The 22818-nt window shown below is 43.8% G+C and overlaps 1 protein-coding gene and 1 non-coding gene across 2 annotated transcripts in view; one reads left to right on the top strand and one right to left on the bottom strand.

Annotated features, from left to right (window-relative positions):
* The window catches only part of LOC139688552 (protein O-mannosyl-transferase TMTC1-like), a 1154623-nt gene that overhangs the window by 1125891 nt on the left and 5914 nt on the right, over window positions 1–22818 (bottom strand).
* Window positions 19826–19901, top strand: TRNAA-GGC (transfer RNA alanine (anticodon GGC)). Its single transcript has one exon. It is a non-coding gene; the product is annotated as a tRNA-Ala (tRNA).

Raw genomic sequence — 22818 nt, 5'->3', positions numbered from 1 at the left:
TCCCTTAGGGAACTGAGCTCCGAGGTGAAGCGCGTCCAGGGCGTCGAGGGGGTTCGGCTGGGACTAACGGTCTGCAGCATCGTTCCGAGGGAGGATCGCGGGTCTCTGGTTTGGAGCCGAGTGGAAGGCATAAACCAGAGACTATCGAGATTCTGCTCGGACATAGGAGCCTCCTTCGTCGACCTGAGACCAACCCTCCGATCTTGCAGGACTCCCCTTAACCGATCTGGGGTCCATTACACGGCGGAAGCGGCGAGTAAGGTAGCGGATAGGATTCTCGACCACTGTAGGCCTTTTTTAGGATAGAGGGCAGGTCACTTAGTGGGTCAGTAACATCTGGGGATAGCGCGTATAATATTATTAATAAAAATATAAAAGTCACCGACAAAACTGGCATTGATTTAGAAAGACATGTGACACGCACTTCCCCACAAAGGCGTCCTAAATTACAGTCAGGCACAAATAAGGACGTTATTCAACATCGAAATAATTTAACTATACTTGTTATAAATTGCAGAAGCCTCAAGAACAAATCAGCGGATCTAAAACACATAATCCAAACTCATTCCGCTGATATAGTATTAGGCACAGAGAGTTGGCTGTGCAATGACATAAATGACCAAGAAATTTTCCCAATAGATTTCAAAGTTTACCGACACGATAGAGATACAAGACACGGAGGAGGGGTTTTCGTGGCAGTTAAAAGTCATTTTGAAAGCAGGCAAGTTTCATTTGAGAATAATAACATAGAAAGTGTTTGGTGCACCTTAATACGGACCAATCAACCCAACATAAATTTATGCTCTTTCTATAGACCTCCAGACTCAGATTTGAAAACACTTCACACCCTCAACGATCAAATTTACAATTTTACACGTAAATATAATAACAGCATAAACATAATTGGTGGCGACTTTAATCTCCCTGGTATAGATTGGGACAACAATATCGTTAAATCTGGGACCCGCGATCGCGAATCTTGCAATTCCATGATAAAATTGGTTCAAAGAAACTCCCTCCATCAAGCAGTACGCATGCCCACCCGTGGAAAGAACATATTGGATCTATTTCTTACAAACACGCCTGAACGTATTATTAGTGTATCAACTGATGAGGGCTTGAGTGACCATAAAGCAATTAATGTCCACTTGGACATAGAAATAAAAAAGATCATTAAACCAAAAAGAAAAATTTATAATTACCATAAAGCAGACTTTGAATCCTTTGCCAATCAATTAAACTCTTCACTACCCGAGTTCAAAACCCGCTTAAGTCATGTCAACGTGGAAGAAACTTGGACAGAATTTGTCAATATCATGCAAAAAGGAATCGTAGATTTCATACCTATAAAATACCTTAAAGCAAATCGCGACCCCAGGTGGTACAATAAAGACGTTAGAAAAGCCCTTCGAAAGCAGAGAATGCTACACTCTAGGGTAAAGAGGGCAGGCGTGAACACATCATCCCCTGAGAATAAACAATTATGGGACACATATAGATCCTCCAAAATTGAAACCAAAACACAATTACGTAGCGCTTTACTGGACTTTAAACGTAAAGTACTTTGCGAGCACTTGGACACAGACCCCAAAGCTTTCTGGTCATATGTTAGGGAAGTAAATGGGAGTAAACAAACCGTGGCTTGCTTAAGGGATTGTAGCAATATAATTCATACAGACAGTGAGGGTAAAGCTAACATCCTAAATTCATTCTTCCAAAGCGTTTTCTCGAATGATGTTGCCACCGCATATCTCCAAGAAACAATACATACTCCACCCATGGAAAAAATAACAGTGGACCAACAAGGAATTCTAAAATTGCTTAACGAGATTAAACCCAACAAATCCCCGGGTCCCGAAAATATACCAGCTAGGGTGATAAAACATTTAGCTCCAAACATTGCCCCGTACCTTGAATTTATATTTAACAAATCCCTCACAGAGTGCAAAGTACCTAAGATTTGGAAAACCGCGCAAATAACGCCTATTTTTAAAGGTGGTGACAGGGAGGATCCCAGTAATTACAGACCTATATCTCTCACTTCTATCTGTTGCAAAATCTTAGAGCACATAATTGTCAGTTCAATAATGAGACACCTTGACAATATTAACTTTTTAAATGACAATCAACACGGATTCAGGAAAACCCGCTCCTGCGAGACCCAATTAGGATTATTTACACATGATTTACTTTTATCGGGTGAGAGAGGTAGGCAAGTGGATGCCATCTTCTTAGATTTTCAAAAGGCATTTGATAAGGTCCCACATGGTAAACTCATTCATAAATTAAAGGTCGCGGGTATAAATAAGGGCGCCATAAGTTGGGTTAAAGATTTTCTTTCGGAGCGGGAACAGAGGGTAGTCCTTGATGGCGCTAGTTCCGACAGCGTTCGAGTCACGTCGGGGGTACCTCAGGGAAGTGTGATCGGGCCGTTGCTTTTCTTGATTTTTGTTAACGATTTGAACCGCGAAGTGAAAAGTAAAATTAGGATGTTCGCGGATGACACGGTGATCTATCGGGAGATATCTAGGGATGAGGATCGTTTTATTCTAGAGCAGGATTTAGATTGCATTACTAAATGGTGTTCTAACTGGGGATTGACTCTAAATTATAATAAATGTTCAGTGGTAAATTTCTTTAAAAGATCAACGGGATTTGCTTACAAATTAGCTGGAGGTGACCTAGCAGTAGTTGATACGGTAAAATACCTAGGTGTCACATTCACAAAAGACTTAACTTGGGGGACTCACATACGTAAAGTCTGCGGTCAAGCATATAAAAAATTGGGATTCATTCGACGCGTTGTCGGAAAAAGTGACTCGAAGGTCAAGGAACGTTGTTACCACGCTCTTGTAAGGCCTCATTTAGAATACGCATGCAGCGTGTGGGATCCGAGTGAAAAAGGTCTCATTCGGGAAATTGAGAAGGTTCAACGCCGGGCAGCCCGTTTTGTAAAAAATTCCTACGATAAATCGCAAAGCGTCACCGAAATGCTCATGGATTTGGGGTGGGAATCATTGGCTGAAAGACGATTCAATGCAAGATTGAAATTATTAAATAAATTTAGATCCGCATGTTTCAGCACCGAGGTCTCGCAAATTATTCGTACTCCTACATACATTGGTCGCTTGGATCATGCATATAAAATTCGGGAAATAGATGCCAGAACTAGCCGACTCAAGGACTCCTTCTTCCCACGGACAATACGGGATAGCAACTGCAGGGTTATAGATAGAAAAAATTCCACTTGCCACCCTCAGCGTCTAAAAAATAATTAGTTGTATTTAAATGCATGCTCTTCCACTAACCTTATGTGTTTTGCTATAATAACCCATTCTTTCCGAATGACCTCATTCATGTTCTGTTCATCTGTTTTTAAGTTTCCCTTTCAATCCCTCGTCCCTCTCCGCGGGGGCAAATTCCTGCTACCTGCAACGTTGGGTCGCATTCCCTGCCATTTAGAGACTCTTTGGGGGTAGAGTGTTTCGTGGTGCATTTTCATGTGGTAGTGATGTTTCAATTTCTTGCCTGTTGTGTCCTGGCTTCCGTGTTGTAGGATGTCTTTCGTGCTGCATCATGGGGTGCAGTTTTTTAGTTGTTTTGCGGTATATGTGTTTGCATGAGTATTGGATGAAGGGATTTTTGCATGAGTGTGTGCGCTGCTGTGGGTGTAATTTTCCGTGTTGTTTTTTTGCATGTGGTATTTTTCTTTTTTACGGTTGGTGACCTAACACCCCCCGCCACACGCCCTTGCGGCGGCTTGCGGGGTATTATGTAGATGTAGATGTAGATGAACTCCAGTAATTGCTCTTACGGAAGTGAATATTAACCCCCGCGTATCCATTGCGATAAACATCGCGGAGAAACGTTAGGAGAGCAATCAGGAATATTGAAAAGTTCATTTCGTGCCATCCGTGCGTTGGCAACATGTAAAATTACATGAGAGACCTGTTTGTGTTCGATGGGTTCTGCGGTGTACACCGCGAAATCGCGATTATCTCGAGGCAATCAACATGAAGCGTGATCCTCATTCCCACTTTTGACTACATCTACATCTACATCTACATAATACCCCGCAAGCCGCCGCAAGGGCGTGTGGCGGGGGCCTACGAATGGCCCCACATAACTATTATCTGCCCTCCAGCGGGATAAGGGGACACTCATGCGGAAAGCATCATATGGAGCAAGCGAGGACGAAGCGAACATGCTCCAACTCTCAACAGCGGACGCCATTCCGAAGTCAAACCAATGGGATTTGTTTCAGATATAGGCTCCAAATCAAGCTGCCACTATTACAAGAAAGATTTTTGCACAACTGATTTAGCGAAAATTTTCACAACGCTTGGAATAGCTGTCGTACAAATCTCATTATTAAATCATCCTGATTCCGTGCCATCACTATGCCGAATATATAACTAACAGCACTGATTTTTCAAGTCCACATTATTCTCCCAAAATACCCCAAATCACCTCATTAATCAAATTGTGATTTTCGTCTTTAATAGATTTGTAATACGAATGTGTAATAATGCTCGCATCATTGTAACACTTTCTAAAAACTTACTCTACTCAACTAACTAAAAACATCCCGAGGAAATTGTAATGTCTTCAAATACATTCACTTGATACGCTTTAGTCTTTTTGAGTATCAAGTGCAAAAAAAGCCACAAAATGCACATTGGATGCTCCCCTTTTTTCTCCAGGTCCTTCAAAGAAATATCTTTAATGAAATGCCAAGAGAAAAGTGCACTGTCCCTAAAATTAGCATTTGCAGTTATTAAAAAGTTCACATATTACCAGTTGACTAATTTTGGTCTTTAACGAAAAGTGAATTTGGTTCCGACCCCGCAACTCATTCGAACCGTACCAAATTATGATGGGCGGATACTGGTTTTGTGATATTGATTATCGTTCAAAAAATTGTTTCATCATTTTCAAGAGATGTCGTGAATTCGCAGTCGTAATTTGCGATCGAACAGTCGCATCTTTCCGGAGAGCTCTGCTAATTCGCCATCGGCAGGGGATACTTCCCACGGACACCCAAATCAATGGAAATTCTCCCGAGCTAAGAAAAGAAAGCCGCAGGGCTCTCTAATCGCCCTGACCTATTTCTCAGACTAAGTCCTCAAATGAGATTATAACGCGCTAACAATGGGGAATCCTCGAGGAAATCATTTAAGGCGAGGGGAGGAGGGAATGATGAGAGCGGTGATTCGACCCCAGCGGAGGCGCTTGGACTTGAGGGGATATTACTGTGGACGGAAGGGGGGAAAGTCCGGAGTTGAATCAGGGCGGGAGATGGAGGAGGACGGGGAATGGTTGGGGGAGGTGGGGCGGAGGAGGGTAGGATGGGTGGAGGCGAGGAAAGTGAACAGCAGCTCCCCTCTCCCAGGTGACACGCAGAAAACGTTTTCTGATTACCATTCCTGCATTAAATGACATTCCATTTATGCAATGAGAATGCCGTGCGTAAAAATAATCAAGCACTTGTATCAAACACAATATAAAACATCTTCCAAATTAAAAATGAACATTCACAAATTAAACGAGTTTCATTCCCGTAACTCCGGTGCCACTGGCGTATAAACGTTGACCGCGACAGGATCCGTCACTGCCTGCTGCTTTATGTCCACGCCGGTCAACCACGTGCAGTTGGGGCTACAGGCAGGAATGACGGTTAACTATAAGGAATGAAGGAATTGATATTTCACGACAGTTAAAACTAGATTCATGAGAGGCACAAAGAAACCATCGTTTATTCATTTATATTTACTGACAGGCCATTGTAATGCCTGATTCTTCTGCAAATATCCAGTCAGGGATTAAAATTGTGATATAAAATCTACGGGAAATGATCGTTGCATTACATCTAGATCTTCTTCTGTTAGCCACCAAAAGGATGTGTGGCAGGGGGTGGTAAGTTACCAGTCATTCGAGTAATGCATGCGTAGGCGACAGAAGGTAATGGTATTAGGTACGTTCTAAGCGTACGTAATAGGTCATTAACTACTATTATTATCCCGCATTGTTTGAGGAAGAATATACTTGTTATATGAAGAAGAATTGACTTGTAACTTATGTCGTTCGGCAGCCGTTTTTCCTTAATTTTTAATTTTGATCTAATCTGGCAACTCGACGCTAAAATGTTTTCTTTGCCAAATTCAAATTCGAGTTATTTATATTTTTTTTAAGTTTTACTCGCACATGTAATACTCCAGCTTTAAGTACCTCCAAACCAAGGATATCCAGTGACAAAGAGGCACTTTCTACCGATTCTTCAAGAAATGAATTGCTTTCCTCTCCATCCCATTTTATTCGAAAATTAAGTTCATCGCCGAAGAGTCCCGAACACTCGAAAGGTACTCATGGCTTGATAAAAGCGAAACGGCACCTCTCATTGGCACCTTCATTTCAAAGTGCCTACACCATTCGAGCGATGAATCCCTTTGAACAAAGCTCAACAGACATTCACGACGTACTTCTTCGTTAGGTCCGACGACAGCGCGACTCCCTTGAATACCACTTGTTATTTTTATGTTTATATCACGCACAATCTTTAAACACTAAAGATTTTCATATCAATATAAAGCTTTACTAGTCTTATTTCTAGTTCATATTGGAGAAAATGATCTCGTGATGTAATGACATTTAGCGGTGAATAATCTTGCGTTGCTCCATTTGTCGCTGATGCGAATGAGAAAAAGAAGCAAAGAATTGTCTGACTTTCTTGATGTCATTAGGAGGCATTCCTGCGTGATAGCCGTAGATTGGAGGCTTTTGAAATGTGGGTGTGGATAAGGATGGAGAACAAACGAGGAAGTGCTAGGTAAAGTGGACGAAGAGAGGGGTTTGTTTGGGAGAAATCCTATGGAGACAGGAAAAATTGGATGATGGACGCATTAATCGGCAGGAGGATGCTGAAGACTGTGATAGAGGAGAGAATGCTAGGCAAACGAGGAAAGGGCAGGAACAGGATAGAGATATTGGACGGGGCGAAGGGATGAAGGAAGTACACAGAGATTAAGAGGGGCTTGTTGCAGAGTGGGATGTTGGGTTTTATTTTGTTAGGAGAGACAAGGGAATAGCCGCTGTTCCATATGGCAGCTTGTGTCCTTCCAAAAACTACTTCAACCAGAAGATTAGGAATAATAAAAGCAGACAGTAAGAGGAGAGAGCAATGAAGGAACTCCGAGGGATGGGAACCGGGAATAATGAGGGGCGCAGAAGGGGGGGCGTTCGCGGATGCCTGCCCTGCTTGGGTGACGGCGGAAGGATGAGGAGCGCTGCGGTTGCCGTGCACCGCGCACCACCGTCCCTCATGCCCCATCTGATCACAGCCCGCGTCCATCGCTGCCCGCTCCTGCACCCCTTCCGCTTCTGCACTCGGCCGCTCTCGATGGAGACCATTCGAATGGACATGCACTCCACCGGACGGTCTCCCGACGAGTACGCGTCGTCTCCAAGGGCCGGCGCGTCGCCAGGGGGGGGACACGAAGGCGGCGCGGGGGATGGCAGTGCCAAGGTGTAGAGTCCGCACACCATCCATTAATGACATGGCAATCCAAAAAGATCTCGAAGAATGAATCGAAACCCATTCGAGTGCTTTAACTTGACCGTACCTTCCGAAGAATGATTTGGACAACTTTAGTAAGAAGTCGATGAATTCACAAGACAAATGCACTGAGGATATCACTCCAATCATCGATTTCATTGGAATTACAGGAAAAAGAAAAAAAGAGTGGATTACATAGCACTCTCGAAACACAACTGCTCGCAATTTGACAATATTTTCCATTGACATCATCGCGCACTTCGCACTCATTTGGGCCAATAAAAGGACGCAAAACACCGCGGGAACATAATCATGCATCTTGAAGCCTCCACTGAGCCCATTTCGCGAATTGAAGACAAAGGAGAATTTTTAGCAAATCAGCTGGGGCGGGGTATTTGTCGCAGTCCTCTCGTGAGGGACGTTCCGCCCCAGTCACTCACTCTCTCCCGCCCACACGCCCCTCGCTGGCCCCGCGGATACTTCCGTCGATCGGCCCGGCCCCCCCTTGACCACTCCCCTCGCAGCGGAACCACCGGGGCCGCATCATGGAACCCATCGGAGCCCCACGACGCCGCGCGTCCCATGCGAAGGGCCGACCCCGGCGCACATGCCGCCCTTGGCGTGCAGGGCCACCGCCCATTTGCCCATGGAAGGGTCAGTCGGCTGAGCCGTAGAAATAATTAGGATCCGTGAATATATCTTCGCGTTAGCCAACCAAACGAGTCCTAAACATGGCGAGGAGATGACTGCCCCTCCTTTTCTTATGATTCAAGCGTGCATATTATCACCTGCGGAAAAGGGGTATTCAACTAAGGGATCGGAAGTTTAACTTTAAACATTTTATTTCCATTACAGCAAACATTTTCATTGAAAACCCAAATTATTAATATGAAACTGCATAACCTGAATGAAAGTCTATTTGAGCATATAACTTTTATTCCGCTACGTAACTACCAGGAAAAGGTGGATGCAAAGCCTACATTGAAAAATATAAATTTTCCTTTCGCTACGTCTAAAGGAATCGGAGCTCCTGATTGGCGTGTCCGATCTCCGTTGCACAATTTTTGCATAGTACTGAATGTTCATACGCATCACTTCCCCCAACAGCTTAAAAAAATGATACACCGTGGATTTACCTTTGAGTTTATTTGGAAGCCGATGCACCCGTACCCCAATGCTCCCCACGTCTAAACCGCTCCAGTGAGCCAGATAATGGTCCGGCTTCCATTCAGAGTTCATTTCCATGAATAACTTGAGCAACGGCGCTCTCGTCTGTTGCCGCGAAACGTAATTCGAAGCGCAGATATTTTCCTTTAGATTTTAGAATCGAACAGGAAACGAAGGAACGTTCTACGACTGATATTTCAAGCGCAATCATAATACAAATTGAGATTTTAGCTAAATATTCGATGAACTCAATCATTAGTGATGCTTTTAATTGATGAATTACAACTAGTGGCGTGGACCAGAACCCCTCAGGGCCCTTCATTTAATCATCAAATGCGCTCCTTGAGCAGTTCGCGCGTTGGTGCGATGCGAGAGAAGATTTCATCTGAATATTGGAATACCCTGCAAAATAAAAGAGGATGAACAAGCATCGATGCATTTCGCACATCGGTGGATCACTCTCCCCTCTTCTCCCCGTCGGCATCGCGATGAGCCTGGCCAGGGCCGGTGGAACAGCAGGGGGGGGAGGGGGGCGAGCCGGAAGTGGGTGGGGGTGGGCGTGGCGGACCTTCGTTGCCGGCACCGCGCCACCACACGCCCCTAAACAATGGCTCCCTCTCCGCCCAGGGGCTTGTCCCCCCCCCAATGCAAATGCGCTCCTCGGCTGCGGTTTTGAGGAGCGAGGGCACCATAGGTGGGGGGACGGGGGAGGAGAGGAGACGGGAGGGAAGGAGGGGTGTTTTCGGGGAGAGATGAGGCTTACACGCACACTTCCCCACGCCTTATAATACGTAATAACAGACGTGAGTTCAGTTAAACAGATTATATTGGAATAGGAAATCTAAAGTGGACTCAATTTTATAGGTGATCGAATCAAAAATGCTACATTAGGGTCCACATTTCCTTAAGTGTACCCATAACGATTCCACTTACATACCAGAAATCTGTGACGCTTAACTGCATAAAAAAGGACAGACATAGGAGCCTAAAACCTCAGAAAGAATGCGAGAAGACAAAGAAAGGAATGAATTCAAGCTTAGGGTTTTTACTGCCTATATTTGAATTATTTCTTTTAGTTTACCTGCGATACGAGTTTAATGTGAATTCTAACACCAGGGTTCGTACAGTAATCGCAGTTATTACTGATTAGCGAATTTTCTTATTTTTAAGGTATGGATAGTCTCTCCCTGGGAAACATTATACAGATGATAGCCGTTGATACTCTACCATTCCCTTGGATTTCCAAATAAAACAATCGCAGTAAATGGCGAGAATTCGCTTTCTTATCGTTGACCACCCAAAACAACGTCGACGACCAGCAGAAATATTTCATTTGATAAATTAACATATTTCCAACAATCTTAAAGAGAGTTTGCTAATGACAATTTTAGCTTTTCAACACAACCTGAAAATATTGACTAATATATGATTTATTCTTCATGTACATTTAAAAACATGATCCTAGGAAAACTGATGAAATCCATTTTGCGCCGAGCGTGAGACAAATGACATTCTAGAAACCAATTCTTATCTTCCCAAACTGCAAGCGAATATATCCCAAAGGTAATCAAATGGAGGCACAAATACAAATATGAAACGACACAAAATTTTCTGCATTTACGTAATTATTTAAAAAATATATCATATCTGACATTCGGAAGAAAATCCGCCTCGGTTTAAGAGGAAACGTGCTAGTAATTATTATACTACAAGAAATATAGACGATTGAATTAATAGACTTTGCAACTAGACTGCCGTCCAATAACCAGCGATGGAATGAATTTAATTATTCCGTTCTCAGTAGAAGTCATTGTGTATTGGAAATGCGAAATATTTTTTTAATAGTTTTAATTTAAAAAAGCATAAAAATCTATTTTCAATAATTACCATCGTTTCCAAAATCTACTCCCAGAATTTCATTCCATCAAAAGGTAATGCATGTATTTAGAACCAAAATCATAAACCACGAATACTTGGGCGAACTTTGTTTACTTTAGTGGTTTGAAGCCGTTAATCTACGGTTCGTTTATGGTTCCGATTCCATTAAAATGCTCCGACTTTTTTCCGAAAAATTCGAAATGTTTTGTCGCGTGAGATTGCGGGAGATTTCAATACAATATTTAATTCCATGTATCAAGCACATTTAAATGGCGTCAGGCCAAAGAAAGATATTATTTCAAAAGAAATAAATATTTTCAGCAAAAGAAATGGAATCTGGAAGATAAGGAATACGAAGGAGGAGGTTATTCCAATGCAGTAATAACATGTCAAGGGCATGTTGTTACTGCATTGCTACCCCGAGGCATATTTTACCAACTTAATTACTTCCTTAGCTGCTCTGACGGTTGCATAGAATAGATTTATCTAATGCTAATAATTGTCGAATTTTATTGCCTGAATTTTGCGTGAAAAATACAGGATGAATATCTTTTATATTAAAAAAAGAAAAAAAAACGAGATTACTTTCATTCGCGTGAAACTTTTGCATATGCTTTAAATTCAAGTCGAATATATATAATATGATTTCCCGAAATGGAAAGGGCCTGATAGTAAAAATCGCATCAATTATGGTTATCTACTACGAATATTATTCACCACACACGAATCCAAACGTAATTATTTGAAAACAGCAAAGTCCGTCGACGAACGAATATTTTGAAAGCTGCTAAGGACTGGTGAAGGCCAGTGGCAGCAAAGATGTAATCCACAACACACTTCCCAAACCGGAAATCAAGGGTGCATGTCTACTACTAGTCACCAAAGTTCCTCCATTCACATTTCCGCAAAAGAGTAACATTTCTGCAGTCCTTTATCCGTCTTCTGAGTATTCTTTAAGAACGAATTATAGGCGAGATTACATTTTCCAGAAGGGAAGTTCCCCGGGAGTCCCGCGCGCTGGATTCAGGAGAAGGGTACACGCTTCGCGCCGTAAGTGTCCTTCCTTGATCGTGGACAGGAATCAACTCTGAGGAGGAGGGGAGGATTATCTTACCAGTGGAAGGGGGTGGAGGGTGGCGGAAGAAGAGGAGGCATCGGGGGTAGGATGGTGGCCGCCCCCAGACGGGCAGCTGGGTGGAATGGGGGGCCGATAGACCAGCAAGCGACTACGCTCGAAGAGATTGCACCAGACTCAACGGCCCACCCGACAAGGCATTAAATCAACCCGCTTGTGAGGCTGCTCCGAAAAAAGAGCAGCCGAGTTTGTTTTCTACCACGAACCCCTCCCACAAAAAAAGAGGGAAAGATTTTTGCGACGGCGGCACGGGGGAATGCGCTAGATCGAGGAGAGTACCTTGTCCCGCGTTTGTGTAAAAAAGTCCTTTTCCCCCGAAACGGATAAAATACTGGGAATACATCAAATAAATCTGTGACACAGATAAAAATATCCATAGCGAAACAAACCACCTGCATTTGTTTCGAAGGGAAAGTCATTTTCTCGCCAGGAATCACTAAAACCGTCAACTGAAGGCAAACAATGCACAGGGTGGCGAGGGGGGGGGTCCCCCTCCTCGCCTCCCTCCCTGTGCAAATACGCTCACTTGCTTCGTTGCCACGGCATCGCTGGATAATTTTTTCAATGTGTCAATGCTGTCCCTCCGCAATTTAATGGCCACTTCCGTTATGTAACACGAGGCCACATCAAGTATTCTACGAAACAAAAAAAAAACTAATACCCGTCGTTTTCAGAAACCTAATTTACAATGAATCCTTTAGACAGCTGAAAGCCATCACCTTGTGCGGCATGATTATGTAATGCCTTGCCACGTACTATTCCCGATGAACATACCTCAGCTTGATAAAAGAGATGATTCCAAATTTTCTGACATGAATATTAAAAATATAATAATTGACTGGGAATTGAAATAGGACGAAGGACCTTAGAAAAATGCTTCATTTCCAGATCCTGTCAACATTTACATGGAATTTGTCTTTTAAACTTTCAAGTGTTTACATTTTTTCTCCATTTTCCATTACGAGGCTTCCATCGTGAGTGAAAAGGCCAGTATGTATATACTATTTTTTTATCCTTCCCAAATACTCGCGTTCGGCAGGGAGTGAAACTGATGGGAAGGCACTTGCGAATAAACAAACCTCTTCAATCTTATTTTTATTGGGAAAGTACGAGCGTTTCAAGCTAAATAACTCCAAAAAGAGAAATCGGAGGAAATAAAACGGGAGAGAGATTCTTGAAAAATGCTTCGATGGCGTCCAACAAAAGCGAGCAAATGGCACCTCGTGGGAATTCAGTTCGAGGCCTCCAAAGACGGAGAGGGGAATGAAATCGAGGCAAGCGGTCGCCTCCTCCGCCGGGATCCGGACACACAACACAAAGCGGCAAGGCTACTTGGGAGTGTGGCCCCTATCACTGAGCTCCCCCGACGGGGGAAGACGCATTAAATCGGACGCGCTCGGGCGACACGTTAAAATTCCAATTACAAATAAAACTCGAGGCGTCTGCTGCTCTCGGGTGGAAAAGGGGAGAGGGAGGGAGGCGGGACGTATCCCGTGGGCGACGAGACGAGAGATGATGAAAGGGGAGAGGAAAAAAGCATGCGATCTCATATTCCGAAGGTTCAGCTTCAAGTGTCTGAAGGAATCACTTTTCAAGGAGATTTACGGCGCTTGAGTCGTTGAGCGGAGGATGCGGAGGGAGGGGGCGGGGGAAAACGAGGGTGGGGGGTCGAATGGAGGGGGAAGGGGGGGGAGGGCGATGTGATTCGCAAGGCAGTAACTTTCAGACGAGTTATGTGCGCGCCTTAAGGAGGTGGGGGGCGATGGGGGAGGCGGGGGGTCGATGGGGTACAGAGTAATGCGACACTCGGAATGATCAAAGACAGCGCGCTTCGCCCCCCGCGGATGTCGGGCGAACTGTAAATGCATCCCCTTTCGGCGGATCCTCCTCCTTTCAAGACGGCACTGACTCGTCAATGGGTCACGGTGAACCATTGGCGAACGCTCATCGAGCGATTATGCCGGATGCAACCGCCCTCCCTGCGGGGTGCCCATCCAGCGGCACACCCCTCCTTCGTCCATGCCCCGGGAGACACCGCGTAACGAGGTTGTGCACCCCGGGAATTATTATTGCGCGCAAACTTGTGCCACGGATTCTCAGCCGATTTTTTAATCCCAAGTTATTTATGGTTTTTCTAAAAAGTGAAAAAAGAAAAAAAGCCCAGGTCAGAATCTCAACTTTAAAATGTCCGTTAAGTTTTCCAACTTCAGAATTTGAATACATAAAAAGATTCTATGGAATTTGCCGCTTCCGGACACTGAATCTTTTCAATATTTTAATGGACGGCGAATCGTGTAATAAATGAACGAATAATCTTGTTAAAATATGATGTACTTGAATTGATAACACAAATTTCCCCAAAAAAGTTAAGAAGACGCGGTTTACGACATGGAAATGGAAAACTCAAAAGAGTGCCGCTACTACATTACCCATTTAAGAACATTAGGAAATATACACTTCGGGTTCAAAGGCATGTCCTTTTTAGGGGTGTTGTGTTTCCAATGTATCAGCGATTTAAAAATCTAAGATATCTGCACAACCTTAAGATTAACTAACTTTTGACTTGATAACAGGGACGAAAGATATTGCAATTTTCAACTTAATACTGAATACTAAGTGGAAAATTGCAAAGGGTTTTCGTCCACGTTGCTATGGAACGATTCCACCACATCACACCAGAATCTGTGATTCATGATGACTTGATACATCGAAGCAAAATTATTTCACTCCACAAATGAAAAAAATTAATTGAAAATAAACCGGGGAACAATTGGAAAGTATAATGGCCATATTTCACGAAAAATTCATGAAAGTAAGTCAAAACGTAGGAATTTTGAAAAGTAAATCAAATTTGTGCTTTCAATGAGTTTAAATTTCGGGAAGGAGGGAAGTAAGTTAAATTTTTCATTCATCTAATCGTTTATCAGACATGTTATATTGATTCTAGGTTGCAGCAATCAATTTCAGGATCCACCGCAACAAAACCATTGATACCATGATCCAAATATAAGATTTAGCGTAAATCAAATCTGGATTATAATCCTAAATCTAAAATTTGCCATCAAGAGATCTTTATAGCTGAAGTTTTATGAAGTTAATTTAAAGCTTCCGCAGGTACTCAGCTGAGCGCAGCAGGGACCGAACACAGAAACAACATGAAATACGTAGAAGTTTGCGATGCCATACGATTCGTAAGACTTAGTCTTCAGTAATATTTCTTCTCGGAAGTCACTTCTCCTGCGCAATAGTTGTAAACAAGCGCGTACCCCGGATCCTACAACGGAGGACGCAATGTGAAAGCTGAGTTCTAATTGGAAAGGCGCTCTCCCGGTGCATCTGGAGACAAATATTCGCTCAGTAGTGCCTCCCTCTATCTCTCTCTCTCTCTCCACACAAACACACTGTTCCTGTTCGTGCATACGCATTACGCATGACTTCGTTCGGGGAGACGAAGTTTTCTCGCCCATCGACTAAAGTGGTCGGAAGCGGTCTCGACAACATATCTGCACCGTTGCTCGCATATTCCTCTAGTGCGTAAATTGTGAAACATTCGTCGGCCGAGTCGATTGACACAAACCGATCTCGATCACTCCGCCACGATTTTGTCGACTTGCCTTCGGAGAGCCGAACATTTTTTTTGCTTGTGCTCACCAATGCGTGAGGATTTGAGGATCATCTCGACCGTTAGTAAGTTTGCGGATTCTACGGATCGGGTTTGAATTTTCAGAATCGAAAAGAGGCCACCCCTGGACGAGAGACAGCGAGTCATTGGAGGCCGAGTGCCCTTCGACCAGACCCTCCGTGACCACGGCGACGCCGCACGAAGGACACTCAATCCAGCCGACGCCATTAATCCACTGTCTTCGTCCCTCGGGACGGCTAAAGGGACACCTTTCTTAAATAAAATCCAACCCAAACTTAAATAAACATTCCCAGTTTCGTTTACTGAAGTCAAAGCGTGAGCACTCATAGTTAAAAAAATACTTCATTATTTAGGTAGCATATGGGTCGCGGTAGTCTAGAGGTAGAGCGTTTGACTACTGACCGGAAGGCCCGGGTTCGTTGCACCTGCAGCTTCATCCAAACAATGTGATTTTTCGGGTACCAGGTCTTCCTGGGAAACCATAACCGGCACAGGGAAAGGAACTGGCCCCCCTACCCTGATGTGTGAATTTCACACGCCCTTGGGCTTAGTCCTGGGTGAACTCTACTATCACCTACCAAACCGACCTTAGAGTCGATTACAGCATATTTTTTAAAGGTGGTATATAATTTAATAATTAAAATATTTACTTCAATACTACTCGAGTAGTATTGAAGTAAAAATTCTTGTCCTCCCGCAATGTCTCAGCGCCCACTTTCAATAGAAACAAGAAGATATTTGTCTTGATTTAACTTGACGCCTTCCTCGGAATGGCGATGAACGAATACTGGCTCTCGGGCGGAATTGGATTTCCAGTTGGAATGCTTACTTAGAAGGTAATATTAAGCACGTGATGCCCTCACTCGCTGGTCCGTGTCGTCATTGATCGGTGGCCCACCGCCGCTCAGCAGGCGGCCCACCATCTTTCCAGCTCACTTGACCTCGACCACAGCGGCGTCAACATCCGAGGGTCTAACTCTGCACGTATAACCCCTTTCCTGGGCAATGGGATATATTACAATACGCTGGTAGTCATTTAATTCAATGACACAAATAGACACGTGACCCGAAATGACAAGTATATGACTTCATTGATAACTAATCACAAGCAAAAATAATTTATTCTAAAGTATTATGTATATGTAGCTGCATTCAAAATAACGATACACATTTCTAGTGAAATTCCAAAAAAAGCAATTAGTAGAATGCATGAAGATGAATCTATGTAGGAAGTGCAATAATATTTGTGGTAAGTTTCATTAGAAGACTTGAATTGTGCAAGAAATTGGAATTCTAAGAGACAATCATTAGCTTTAAACAATTCCTTCCTCACTCTCACTCACACCACGACGTAAGTAAACCCGCATTCCGGTTTTGATAGTTGAGAGTGGACCCCATTCCTAAGTCTCGAGGAGTGCGCCATTCGCATAATTGACGGGGGACGAGGGACTTTCCCATTTTCCACCAATCGGTTTCCCATAACATTCTAGCAACTAATGGAAACGGGACCGCTTGGAATACCGTCAGTTCTGTTAAAGGACATCATCCGGCTTTCTAGCTGGACACCCCGGAGTCAATGACCGAGCGCCATCTTCCCACCGCATAATGCCAGAATAATCGGAACATTTAAGCCGATTTTGCTGTTGATATGCGAGATTAAACCTCATCCATGGTACGCCAATTTGTGCATCTTATCTGTTAAATATACGCATATCTATGAATTCTAAAAGTAGACCAACCAAATTACTAAATTAAGATATTTTCTATCATTAAATAGTAATTCTCGTGGACGGACCCCCGTTACTCCGGTCGGGGCTCCACTGTGTTGCCTTTCCAGCCGCCTAGGCTTCTAAGGCAGGGCGTCGTCTTCTGCGTTGTCACGGCGTTCTGGCGATCCCTGCTACTGAAGCCTGGGCCTCTTCTTCGCTGGGAGGGCATCTTGGCGATCCATGCTCGCAATGGGGCGCTTATAGCGGTCCCACGTTGAAACCTGGATCTCTCCGAGGCGTCGGATGGTGGCGACGTCTGAATCCGCAGCCCTCTCGAAGAATCTTCGAGACAGCTCCGGAAGAAGGACGTTCAGAGGTTCCATGTTCCCGTCCTGGTGCATCTCTTCCACGCGGGCGTAGCGCCCGCATCCCAAGATGCACCGTAGCGCAGAGTTCTGCACCACTTGGATGAGAGCGAGGGTAGACTTCGGCACTCCTGACCATACCGGCGCTGCGTACGTGATGACAGGCAACACGCACGCTCGGTACAGTCGACGCTTCGTTTCCGAGCTCAGGACCCCCGGACGAATAATCGGCCGAAGCCGGTTAAGCGCCGCGAAGGCCTTCCCTCGGACACGTCGCGCTTGGGCGTTCCAAAGGAGTTTCCGGTCCATCAGCACTCCGAGGTAGAGAACCTCGGATTCCCACGGAAGGGTGACTCCATTCACCGACAGCTCCTCTTCTGTCGGCGCTCCTCTGCCGGTATGGAAGACGATTGCCTTCGTTTTCCCGGCATTGACTGCAAACCGCCAGCGACGATACCACGAAAGTAGCTCGTCGACGACGATCTGCAGCCTCTCCACGGCAAAAGATATTCGCCGGGAGCTGCACAGGAGCGCCGCGTCGTTCGCGTATAGTGACAGGACCTCGTGCCTCCCATGACTCCTGGGAATGTCATGGGAGAAGATGTTGAATAATACTGGCCCGAGAACCGAACCCTGGGGGACACCAGCGGAGATCCGGTGCACCCCAGAGAACGAGTCAGACCAGGAAACGACGAAGGTCCTGTCTCTTAGGTAGGAGCGGATCACCTCGATGATCCACGTCGGGAAGTGGGGCTGAAACTATACAAATTAAGAATTTACGCGCATTTTTCTCATTGAGAATTTGAAAATTCAGAAAATTGTCAAAGAAAGAAGCAAATTTCAATCATATTCCGGCTATGCGTGCAAAAAACGCCTCGCACCTATTCTTTATGATATTGTATCATTACTTTCCCAACTATCCTTTCCTCTTGAGTCTTCGTCCATTTCTTCTTTAGTGAGTGAATCAGCCCCCCAACGCCATCTTCTGGGCAAAGAATCGAATCAAAGGGTGGCCATTAACCCCGCAACTTTAAGAGTATTTTTCATTTCCTCGATAACTCAATGGTTAGAATATCGTCCTGGCAAAACAAAAGATCCGTAGTTAAAAAACCAATCAATGAAATTTTTACGCTAATGATTCCACCTTCCCTAGCATCCGTGAGTCCGTCTACCATCTCTTCGTCTTCGACTATCCCTTTTCCTTATATCTATTTTAATGGGCATTAGCATGTGTTCGCGATTTACAAATTTTCGAGTTTGAAATATATATATACATTTTCATATGCATACACAAATATATATATATATATATATTTGCTTCAAGAGTCTCTCTTGAAGAAGGCCCCTGAGAGGGCCGAAAGCTCGAACAATTTACCGTGTAAGTGTTCTTTTATATGTGTCTATTCTTTTCTATTTGTGTTATGTTGTGTCAGCCCATTATATATATATATATATATATATATATATATATATATATATATATATATATATATATATATACATTCAAACACGAAATCCCGCCAAACGGCGAATAAATACTCATATATACAGAAACAGATATAAGGAAAAGGGATAGGAACACATATAAAGGACGAACACAATAGAGGTGGGGAAGGCGGAATCGAACGGATCATAAGAGTAAAAATATTTCCTCAACCGGGACTCGAACACCGGATCTTTCCACTTGCCGGGCGGATGCTCTTAACCACTTGAGCTATCGAGGATAGTCAATTTACCCTGAGATCCGTGGGTCTAATATGTCGCCAAGCGCCCCGATTCTTTCAGCCAAGAGATGGCGTCAGGGGGCTGTGTCACCCACCAAAGGAGAAATAGACAATACACAAGGAAAGGAAAGGACAGTGGGTTAGAATTCATACAACATCATACAGGAAAGGAACAGTGCGTTTCGTGGCACGCATAGCCAGAAGAAAGAGATGAGCCACATTGGCCAAATACACATTCAAACACGAAATCCCGCCAAACGGCGAATAAATACTCATATATACAGAAACAGATATAAGGAAAACGGATCCACACCTCTATTGTGTTCGTCCTTTATATGTGTTCCTATCCCTTTTCCTTATATCTGTTTCTGTATATATGAGTATTTATTCGCCGTTTGGCGGGATTTCGTGTTTGAATGTGTATTTGGCCAATGTGGCTCATCTCTTTCTTCTGGCTATGCGTGCCACGAAACGCACTGTTCCTTTCCTGTATGATGTTGTATGAATTCTAACCCACTGTCCTTTCCTTTCCTTGTGTATTGTCTATTTCTCCTTTGGTGGGTGAAACAGCCCCCTGACGCCATCTCTTGGCTGAAAGAATCGGGGCGCTTGGCGACATATTAGACCCACGGATCTCAGGGTAAATTGACTATCCTCGATAGCTCAAGTGGTTAAGAGCATCCGCCCGGCAAGTGGAAAGATCCGGTGTTCGAGTCCCGGTTGAGGAAATATTTTTACTCTTGTGATCCGTTCGATTCCGCCTTCCCCACCTCTATTGTGTTCGTCCTTTATATGTGTTCCTATCCCTTTTCCTTATATCTGTTTCTGTATATATGAGTATAAATATATATATATATATATATATATATATATATATATATATATATATATATATATATATATATATATATATATATATATATATATATATATAACCCCTGGACTACATCCTTGACGTGGTGGAAGGCCTTGTGCGTTCCGATGACCCCTAGAGCTGTGCTGGCAGGAGTAATAATAATTGCTCCTGGTAGAAACACCCATACCAGATAGGTCGAAGGTTAGGAGCCAGACGAAAGGTAGTCCACGCAGCATCTGTTCCTAGTGAGCTGGCTACTATAGCGTCTGACCCCAGTGGGGCGGCCAGCAATTGATGGTATCACGTTAAAACACTATTAAGGAAGGCAACGGAAAAACACTTCAATTATCATTCCCAAGTTGAATATGATGGTCACTACAGAGATTTTGAGTCCTGGCAACTACGGCGCTCGGCCCAATCCGCCATTTGTCGTGCCTGACAGCGAGAGAGGCAAGTTTTCCACGGTCGTCAGCCCACGAAACCCTTGCAAGGGAAAAGCGGCCACAGCAAGACAGAAGACGCAGGAGAAGAAGACCAGGTAAGTTAGATTAGGAACGTGGAATGTTAGGACAACGGTGAGGACAGAAACATTGGAGAATGATACGCAAGAGATGGAAAGGAGAAAAATAGATATTTTAGGTCTATGCGAGGTGAGATAGCGGAGATTACTGGAGTGATAATTGTAGAAAAATATATAGCGACGGGGGCGAGAGCCAACGAGGGGTTGCCATAGTATTAAATAAAGTGGTAGGAAGTAGCGTAGTACGGTTTAGGCAGAAGGAATGACCCCGGGGAGAAAGGAGTTTTGCAGGAGGCAGGGGTTAGTCATCACCAACACTTGGATTAGACATTACAAAAGACGGAGGTATACATGGAAAATGCCAGGTAACTCAGAAAGGTATCAGCTAGATTATATTCTGGTAAGAAATAGGCTTAGGAACAGTGTGATAAATTCGCACAGCTTCCCGGGAGCGGATGCGGACTCAGACCACAATTTAGTTGTTATGAAATGTAGCGTACGTTTCAAAAAGATAAGGCAGGGGCGGCGAGTTAGAAAATGGAATGTAGAAGCATTAAATGGGTTGAAAAGGAAGGAATACAAACAGGCGGTAGAGAAAATCATGGAGGATGGTAAAGGGCTTAGTACTATCGAAGAAAAATGGGAAATGATCAAGAAAGGGTTGTCTAAAGCCGCAAAAGACACTATTGTAAACGTTAACGAGAAACGGAATTGGAAACAATGGATCACGGATGAGATGATTACAAATATGGATGAGAGCAGACAATGGAAGAATTTAAATACAGAGATAGGCAAAATGAAGAACAAAGAGTTGAACAATAAATTGAGGTGGGCAACAAATAAAGCAAAAGAAGCATGGTGAAAGAGGCAGTGCGAGGATATGGAAAGTCCTCAGAGGTGGGTGAAATTGGTGCGCTATACAGCAAGGTTAAATCTTTACCGGGAAGTAAGAACGAAAATTCAATGCTAACCATTAGAGATAAGGCAGGTTAGATAATAGTTGACGAACGAAAGACGGATGAAAGTAATATATAGAAGAGCTGCATAAAAAAGAACTTGGGCCAACGATGTTAGACATATAAAAGGAACATGAAGTGGAGGTAGATAGCTTAGGTCCAGGCATACTCGACGATGAGATAGAAAGGACATTAAGGGAGATGAAACTAGATAAGGCCGTGGAGGTGGGTAACATTCCTGCGGAACTACTGAAATGTTTAGGAAAATGTGGGAGGAAGAGCTGATATATGGGCTGATTCGTAGTATCTGTGAGGAAGGAATCTGTGAGATCAGTTTTAGTTTCTATTCCGAAAAAGGTAAAGGCTACCTTATATGATAACTACAAACGTTTGATATCCGCTCAAGTTTGTCTAAGGATCATAAACAGAAGGATAGAGAGTAAGGCAAATGATTACTTAGGGGATGATCAGTTTGGGTTTAGGAAGGGGAGAGGGACGCGTGATACCATAGCAGTAATGAGATGATTAATCGAGAGGAATATAGAACAAAACCAGAAGGTATTTGCCTAATTCGTCGATTTCGAAAATGCGTTTGATAGAGTGATTTGGGGAAAACTAAAGATTATATTGCAGAAAATAGGAATAGATTGGAGGGAAAAGAGGCTAATCCGCAACCTGTACATGTATCAGACTGCTCAGGGGAAAGGGAAGTCCGAATGGGCAGCGTTAGGAAGAGGTGTAAGGCCGGGGTACCCATTATCACTGTTGCTGTTCAACCTGTATGTAGAGGAACTAATTAAAGAGGCATGGGAAGACCTGGAGGTAGGAATGAAAAAGGGCGGGGAATTCGTAAAATCAGTTAGGCTTGCTGATGACCAAGGTTTAGTTTGTCAGTCAGTCAAGGGGTTGCAAGCATTGGTGAGTGAATTGGAAATTCAGTGCGACCGGAATGGGAGGAGAATCAATATTAATAAAACAAAGGTTATGTGATTTTATAGAAAGAAAAAGGCTAGGCTAAACATTAAAATAGGAGGGCAAAAAATAGAGCAGGTAGAACAGTTTACGTATCTCGAAAGTGTTTTGGCCCAACATGGTCAAAGTAGTAAGGATGCAAGGAGAAGAAATGCGCTAGACAATGAGGCTTTCGTAAGGAGGAGGGAGCTGATGACAGGGACGTTGAGTAAGGATATTAAGAAAAGATTCGTAACATTTTTGAGATGGAGTGTACGGCGCGGAAACGTGGTCATTGAAGCAGGAGGATAGACGTGAACGGGATGGTTTTGAAATGTGGGTGTAGAGAAGAATGGTGAAGG

The sequence above is a fragment of the Hetaerina americana genome, unplaced genomic scaffold (genome assembly GCF_022747635.1).
Source record: "Hetaerina americana unplaced genomic scaffold, ioHetAmer1.1.p SCAF_20, whole genome shotgun sequence".
NCBI classification, from domain to species: domain Eukaryota; kingdom Metazoa; phylum Arthropoda; class Insecta; order Odonata; family Calopterygidae; genus Hetaerina; species Hetaerina americana.
Note: the sequence above shows the minus strand (reverse complement) of the source record. Positions and strands in the feature narration are given on the sequence as shown.